We start from the raw sequence: 8,643 nt of genomic DNA on the forward strand, positions 1-8,643 counted from the left end.
CTGTCACACACCCACAGCCACCCCAGCAGGACATTTCCTGCACAGCTCACCCTCAGTGCTGCATCGGCAGTACTCGGCTGCCTGAAGCAGGCAGGGCAGGGAAACTGGAGTGATGGCTCTGAGACTGGCACCAAGATCTGCCAGTGACAAGCACCATCCAGCACTAGAGAAGCCTGGCTTGATCCTCCAATCCTCTCTACATTGCTTGGATGGAGTTCTGGAGCTGGAACTGACTCTGCCAACTGAATAGAAGCAGTGAGGGACACAATGTCATCATCCATCCTTCTGTCATGTCACAGTCCACTGCTTGGTGACATCAACCTCTGCTCACCAGTGACAGCAAAACAGGCATCTTTTCATTTCACCGTCTGGTCATCCCAAGACAAGCACTGAGGGAAATAAAGTCACAACTCATTGCTCATGGATGTCACAGTCCACAGGTTGGCAACACCAGCGTCCTCCACCCGGTGTTGTCACAGCAGACCTTCCATCCCTTTAGGCACATGGTGTTGGAGAAAAAAAAATTATAAATAATTTCTTGTTTCCAACTTGCATATGTTTTCTGGTTTTGATCAATGTGCCTTGAGATGTCAAAAGGTCCCTTTCTTTGCAGAAGTCCTGTGTGCATGTACCACTTCAAAGGCGTATCTTGAATCAGTTCAAATGTTAAGTCATTTTCCTCTAGTCAATTCCAAAGCTTGAGTGACTGAAATGAGTTCTACTTTCTGGGCAGAAACACGAGAGGGGAGTGCCCCCGACTGGATTACCTCAGGTTGTGGAGTCCCTGTGTATCCAGGTATTTGGATAGAAAGGTTGAGGCATGGTCCTGTGACAGAGCAGCTGTTCCTGCTGCCCACTCTGCCTCTGGCATCTGCTCTGGTGTGGGTGTGCAACTGCAGCAGGATTTCCTGTGGGAAGAGGTACCACTGGTGACATGGCCCTGACACTCCAGGTGCCCATGGTTGTGCCCCCCAGCACAGAGGTGTCACCCACGGTGGGGCACAAGGGGAATGGGAAGGACATTAGAAGGGAGAGAAGCGAGTGTGAAGAGACTGTCTGAGGGAAATAAGAACTCATTTCCTTTTCCTTGAATAAAGAGTTCCAGGAGCCCTGCTAGAGCTGCTGGTGGATTGGCTTCTTGCAGGGCTGGGGAGAGTCCTGGGGCTGGGGTCCCTCCTCCTTTTGGGGAACCAGGTGTACCCAGGCAAGTGACTCCTGTTCCTACCAGGAGCAGAGGTGCTGCGCCTTCTGCCTTGGGCAGAGGGACCTGCCACTGTCACCACCTCTTGTCACAGCTCCTCCTGATGCTGGTCCTGCCCTGCAGGGATGGGCACAGGTGGGGAGTGTCTGCAAGGCCCAGACAGGGGGTTTGACATTGACTGCTCTCCATGAGTTGTCTGAAGTGACAATTTTCCTTTTCCTGCCAACCAAGGCTGTCAGTTTCTGTGTTTGGATTAATGAGAAGGGTAGAGTGTAAGTTTATGGCTTAATGGAGAGCAAAGCAGTGTCCAAATTCAATTGATTTCAGTCTTTTCTTTCATGACTTCTTGTCTGCAAAAACTCTGAAAATCAAGGACATCTTTTTGGAAGTGCTCAGAATCCACTGTCTGTGACTCTTCAGAACCTTGAACTGACTAAGCAAAAGCATGAATTCTTCTGGCTTTTTTTAGAGGGAGAAAAAAACCAAACCCAAACCTGTCTTCTGAATCATCTGGAAAATCTGAGTTATTTAAGAAAGTGTAATTTGAAATGTGCAGATTTTCTGTTCACCATTCAAACACCTGTGAACCAGACCAATAAATGATTTAATGATTTAACACAGTTGGTTGACTGTGATCACTTGAAATTTTGGCTTCAACTTTCAATGATATTAGGAATATAAGAATGTCCATTTGGGGGAGGAACAAAATACATTTGCAAAGTCCTATTATGGTTTTATTTTTCAACACATAGATCCTCTCATTTCCCCTTCTTAAGCCTTAAGCCTTAAAGTCAATCATCTGCTTTGGAAATGCAGCTCAAATGTAACTGTTTCTACTATTTTACTTAAATTTTTTTATGAGCTGAAAATATTCAGTTGTAATTTTTTCTATAGAATACTTTGTCACTGTGGGACTGGAAAAAGACCACAGGAATTTCTCATACCACACATTTTTAAGTATTCAAAAATATTATTATAAAGACTTTAGCAATATTTAATTTTTGTTTTCTGTGTAAATTTATTTAAAGTCTGTACTTTAAAAGAAGTGTTACCTGGCAGGCTTTCAATTCAATTACAGGAGTTGCTTTTCAGCAGGCTAATTTTCCTGTAGGGTTAGAGAAGGAAAGTACAGTAATTTCACAATTATAAGCCGCACCATTTTGACTAAAATTTTGGTCTGAACCCAAAGTGCGGCTTATAATCAGATGTAGCTTATATATGGACAAAGAATGAAAAGTTGCTGTTTTAGTTTGGAGGACAGGTGTCTGCTGACAAAGGCAGGAACTTCTCTTTGAAATCGAGAATGTAAACCCCCTCCAAATTATTATAATTTTGAAATCAAGGGAATTTCAGGCAAAAATATGGGAATTAGGAATAACAGTTCTTTACTAGAGAAATTAAAATAGAAATGCAGTACTACAAAGAAACAAACTCCAAACCCTGACAAAGTCAGAGTGCAACCTGACACCCCGTCAAGCAGGGTGTTGGTAGCAGTCCCATTAAATGGTGGCTGCAGTCATCCTGCAGTGACAGTCGTGATTCAGTTGGAACAGTGGTCCTGTAGAAGGTGCAGTTTCCCTCCAGAGGTCCAGTGGTGATGTGGAGAAATCTGGTTTTCCTCTGGAGTCCAGTGGAGAAAGGGGTTCCCTTAGTGTCCCAAAACCTCTGTTTTTATCTTGGTAAGAAATGTTGGGCTCTTCCCCCTGACTGGAGCAACTTCCAACGGGATGAAGTAATTTTATCAGTCACACAGTGGGACTCAATGGCCATAAGCAGAAAATGACTCTGTGGAGGAAGGATGGGTTGTGAAAAGATAAAGAACAATGCCCCGCCTGGCTTCAATGGATGGTCCATTAGCAGAATATCTGCCACGGAGGTAAGGATCACAATAGATACCTTTTATCACACTCTGTATTGTAACGTGCAGCTTATAATCAGGTGTGGCTTATAAATGGACAAAGAATGAAAAGTTGCTGACACCCGGAAATGCGGCTTATATTCAGTGCGGCTTATATTCAGTGCGGCTTATAATCGTGAAATTACTGTAATCACATTGAGTTTCCCACATTGTTGTGGTGTAGGAATGGTATTCCCCAGTTTAGTGCTCACACTGAAACACCTCAGACCAGGTGCCATTCACTGACTTCCCCACCATTTTCCCTGTGGCAGGTTGGAGAGGAAAGCACAAATAAATAAAGATCATGGGTTGAGATGAGAACAGTTTACTAGAAACAGCAGTGAAGTAAGGACACAAACGGTAATAACACCACTAAAAGCAGAGTGTGCAAGACAAACGAGTCCCACATGATCGTTCACCACACAGAACTTGGCATGCTCCATGGCTTAACAACACACCAGCCAAGGTAAAACAAATCCCTTCCGCTTTCCCTGCCATGTGGGGGTGGTATAGAATTACCCCAAGGTCCTGGTCATGCTCCTCCTAGCTACTGCAGAAATTATCCCCGTCCTGGTCGGATCCAGGGCAGAGGATCTGCCCTGGGGGTCCTAGCTCTTGCTCTGGATGAGAGACCCCCATGGCATCTGCCCTGGTGTAGTAAGAGTAAAAGCTTTGTTCATCAACATAGTATAAGCTTTAAGCAGCTTAACCATATAGCCTTAGAAACTTGGTTTGTTCATCAACATATTGTTAACTTGAAACAATGTTATCATATTTCGCCTGAGAAGAGACTTCGTCAAGGACAAGTGGGGCCCCAGGCTTATCAAACAGGGAGTAGAGAAATGCAAAGTAAACATCCCTAACCAAATATGGTAAAGTCATTGTAGGACTACCAAGACAACAAGACGGAGGAATATGACCCCCCCAACCACCAGGAGGAACATTACCTAGCAACAGAATACACATGCGTACAAAGCGTTGGTGGTGACTGCGTATCCAGGAACTGAAACGCGGATAAAAGGACTGGAGGGGGGGGTTGGGGGTTGTTGGTTGGCGCGAAAAGCAGACTTTTTCCAGTTACACCCACTGCTGATGCTCACTTGTTATTGCTTGCTCTAATTATAATAAATTACCTTTAATTGACTTATGCTGATTCACGTAAAATTTATAACACTGGCAAAAGGAACTTCAGACAACCTCTCGCGTATTGACGTTCTCCCCTCTGCCCCAGCTCCCTTTTTTATGTCCTGAAAACTTTGAACAGAAGTAGCACTTAAGTACAGTTCCGGACATACTGGAGTGGCAGGAAGGTGACCCGCGTGTCACTCTTGGCATGAGTGCAGCAAAGACAAAGAGAGTTTTGGAGGGGCCTGGTCTCCAGGCGCTCTCTCCTGCAGTAGGGCCCTGTTTCTGAGAGGCCTGACCCACAGTGGAGCAGTCAGCGTGGAGAGCAGGGTCACGTCCCGAGCAGGGAATGCCTGGGGGAGCAGAGAGACCTGGACAGCAGCGGACACGGAGCAGCAGCAGCTGCTGGCGCAGGGCACGGCGGGGACAGGCACACTCAGGTGAGATCGCTGTACTTTACTGGTAGAGCCCGGCTGTGCCATGGCCACACTCTCCAGGCTCTAGCTGTGAGGGGCGGGCCCAGGCCCGGCTCAGCAGTGGTGGCAGCGGCCGTGGTGCCGGCGATACCTGTGGCGGCAGGACCGGGCCCAGCGGCTCCTCCGCACGGCCTCAAGCGGGGAGCGCCTGCGGCTCCTGCTCCGGCTTGGATCCTGCTGTGGTGTCCTCTCCCACCGGGACAGGGCATGGTGCTTTTGGGGAGCGCTGGGTGCCTGCCTGCCCTGCTTTTTATACCGGGGCTGGGGCGGAGCACATTGCGACAGAGCCACCACAGCTGTGGGGTCACAGTGGAGTGTGCATTCTATTTCTCAGAAATCCTTAAATATGCGTAAATTGCTTGAGGCTGCACAGTTGGTCTCTGAGGGTCTAGTTTGGGATCTTTAGAGACCCTGGGTGGTCGTTGAGCTTTTGGACTTTGGTTGACATATCATTGTGGTCTTCCATATAGTAGTCATTTTCATCTTGGTTATCTGAGCTGCACAGTATGTTCTTGAACAAACTGCGTTGCTCTGGCTTGACTTGGGACAGAGGTGGTTTCAGAGCTCTTGGTGTTCCACTGACCACTGATTCTTCCTAAGCTATATGCAACAATCCGCCACGCAGAGACTTTCAAGATTTATCTTGCAAGTCTCACTTCTAAAACTCATTTTCTTATCTATGATAATAATGTTTTTTATTATAAATATTTGCAAAATATCTCATGGAAGTTGGAATACATTGAACTATTACACAAAAAAAAGCAAACCTCAACAATTCCAACACAGGTTATAAATTATTTTTTAAGCCTTTAAAGGTCTGGTAGCCATGAGGAAAGCCAGTCCCAGCAAGAGTGGGACTAGTCTTCTCCCATTCTTAATTGCTTTTTTGGATTGATGATATTCTAGATTGCTGGGTATCAGATCCATCAGCATGCTTCTAACAAATCCAGCAATTTATAACCTTCATGTTTTCCACAAGCTTGATTTTCAAATTTGATAAGTTATTTCACAGTTTATCCTTCATGGTTTATTTTTATTTTATGGTATTTCTTCTAAATAATTCTACACAGCATAAACAAGGTAATATTTTCATGCTTTAACAAGTTTAAGGCTCAAATTCTCAGTTGACTCTATTTTCTGCTCTAGTTCCTCAGCTATCTGGGCTGGCTTCCCTTGGGGAAGTTGTATCAATGCACTGATCACATCCCCATTTCTAGCTGCAGGAATGATTAGGAGTACTTGAAATGGTCCTTTCCATTTTTCTTTACGTGCCTTTTTGCTCTGCTTTCTGACTTAGACACAGTCCCCAGGCTGATGACGATGCACTTGAGTATCCAAAGTTACCAGGGATGCTCACACCAGAAAGCTGTACAAAGATGAGAGCACTTTTCCCAAAGATGAGAGCGCTTTTCCCAGAAATTATACACACGGACTTAAATTATCATTTCCTATCACATGATTTTCTCTAGAAAGGATTGTCACTTGGGAATGTCCTATGGACTCACTTTTTCTTTAGAAGCCACTTGAATTCTGATCCTCAATAGTGCAAGGGGAAGTGCTTGTGGCTGCTTCCATGTGCTTTCCTGGCAAATTTTACTCATTTCTGGTTTTAGACTCTGATTTGTTCTCTCACCTTTGCTGCTGGGGTAAAATGCCTATGGGCTAAGTAGGTCCCATTTTACTGTGTTTGGCATAGATTTTGTACAGTTTCAACTATGAAGTGAGAATCTCTATCTGATGACATTCCAAATGGGATCCCAAACCTGAGTATTTTTTCTTTTATTATTATTTGAGGTACTTCTTTAGCTTTGTTGATGTGAAAAGGAAAAAGGAAAAGCCTCTGGTCATGTAGAAACTGTGTCTACTAAACCTAATAAATACCTGTATCCTTCTTGTTGAGGTAACTCAGAAAATTCTCTTTGCATTGATCTCCTGCACTATTTCGCTTTTTTGTGATCCCTAAGGGCAGTCTTTTGTAAAACTGTGCATTGTTCTCTAAGCAGAGTTTACATTTGCTGACTACCCTCATCGCAAGCCCTGTCAACCTAACGCTAAGTATCTGCCTTCTCAAATTGTCTATCCTATCTTCAATACCTGAACGAGTTTCTTTATGTTTATCTTCTACAATTTATCTCATTGTTGCTTGAGGCACTCCAACTTGTTGATTTGTTGCTATTCACCATTCTTCAGGATTAAATCAGACATTTAAGGATTTAGCTAATTGATTGTCTGCATCAGGGTATTCTGTGACTGATTGGGAAAGTTTTCAGCTTCGGATAGAATTGACAAGAAGATGCTTTGTCCTGCCCCTCCAGCAGTTTTGTCTGCTGCTCAGTTTCTGATGTTGCTGGGTGTTTGTCTGTACTGGTGAGCTTTGCAGTGCGTTACTGCTACTTTAGTGGGGAACAGGGGGTTCCTAAAGCTGTCAATATTTGATTGGAGATCCTTGTAGATAGAATTGAGGAGCATAGCAGGGCTCAAGGAGCAGTACCATGTCTTCTTGCTCTACCTGGTATTTTGACATTCTGCTCAGGGATAACCAGTGACCTCCTTTTTGCTCTCAACAAGACATAACAATGTGCAGGTGCTATGAATGGAGAGGGGAGAGCTTGGACAAATCTCTGCCTCCGTCCAAGCCTCTGGAAGTAGAGAGTAGCTTTATTGAGGTGGCCAGCAACTCAAAACCCTATCACTTGTGAATTCTTAATAATTAGGCCAATTAGGTTTATTACAGAATGAATTATTTGTTTAAAAGACACAAATTTAGCAGACATGAGTCCTAACAGATTACTTACTACACAGAATAAGAAAAAGAAACACTACTAGTAGATAAACAGTTTAGTGCACTATAATAAGTTATCTTTAACACAGCTAGTGAAGAAATACTATAGCTTAGGATTCAAGCTATCTTACCATCCAATTTCTGATGGGACATACATAAAATCTTTGCTCTCAGTTTCCAGAAAAGTAACCATGAAGATGCATCCAAGCTTCAGGGAGGACCTTGACACATTTCCAGTGAGACTATAGGAGACTTCTACCTCTGTGAAAATTTGTGTAGCTTAAATAGTTGTAAAGTAGTGTCTTTTCAGTCAGGGCTGCATGGTTAATCGCTCTATATCTCTCTCTAGGCAAGGGATGATTGTTGTCAGCTGATGGGAGTGTCACCTCCTTGGCTCCAGAGGTAACTCACATCTGTCCAGCCTGGGCTATCTCATTTATTCCCAGGGCGGGGGACAATGTCTGGAGTGATGCACCGGCTGATGGACACAGCAGAGAAACTTTCTGTGCTAGAGGGGGGACATCCTCTCACTGTCAATTTTCAAGCCTATTCTATCAATCAAGACAGGAGTAGCTCCTGTTCTGAGGCATGCTGGCCATCCCTCACTTTCCTTGTTTAGTTGTTTTCCACTGGGCTCTGAACCAAAAAAAAGAACCAAAAGTTCTTCAACAATTTCAACAACTGAAGAAGTTTTTTTAGTAACTCCCCTAATAATGACACCGGCCAATATTGAGACCCAGCATGTATTTATTCACCAAGGCTGTCCAAAGAAACAATACCTTTGCCCCGTTTATATGACTTGCAACACAAAGGCTTCCCCTAGCCTTCCTTTGATGGTTCATACAAAGGCTTTTCCAATACTCCGTAATTGGGGGTCCATAATCAATACCATCCAACCATTCCCTACAATGGACATAATTATCTTACAGATCTGAGCTCTGATGTTCGACAAATTGCTTCCTTCCTTTCTGTTCCCCAGACTACACTGCCTTTGTGAGCGTGGCAGCCAGGAGACCAGACATGAGCAGATATGGACGTGGTCTTGAAGACAAAGACAAGATTTTGCAATATGGAAAAGGAGCTTTGGATGGCCATATTCAACACATTTTCAATGACATGCTTTTATTCCCTCTCCCTGTAATGACTGGACAAGAGTTTTTTG

The sequence above is a fragment of the Catharus ustulatus genome (assembly GCF_009819885.2).
Source record: "Catharus ustulatus isolate bCatUst1 chromosome Z unlocalized genomic scaffold, bCatUst1.pri.v2 scaffold_29_arrow_ctg1, whole genome shotgun sequence".
Classification (NCBI taxonomy): Eukaryota; Metazoa; Chordata; class Aves; order Passeriformes; family Turdidae; genus Catharus; species Catharus ustulatus.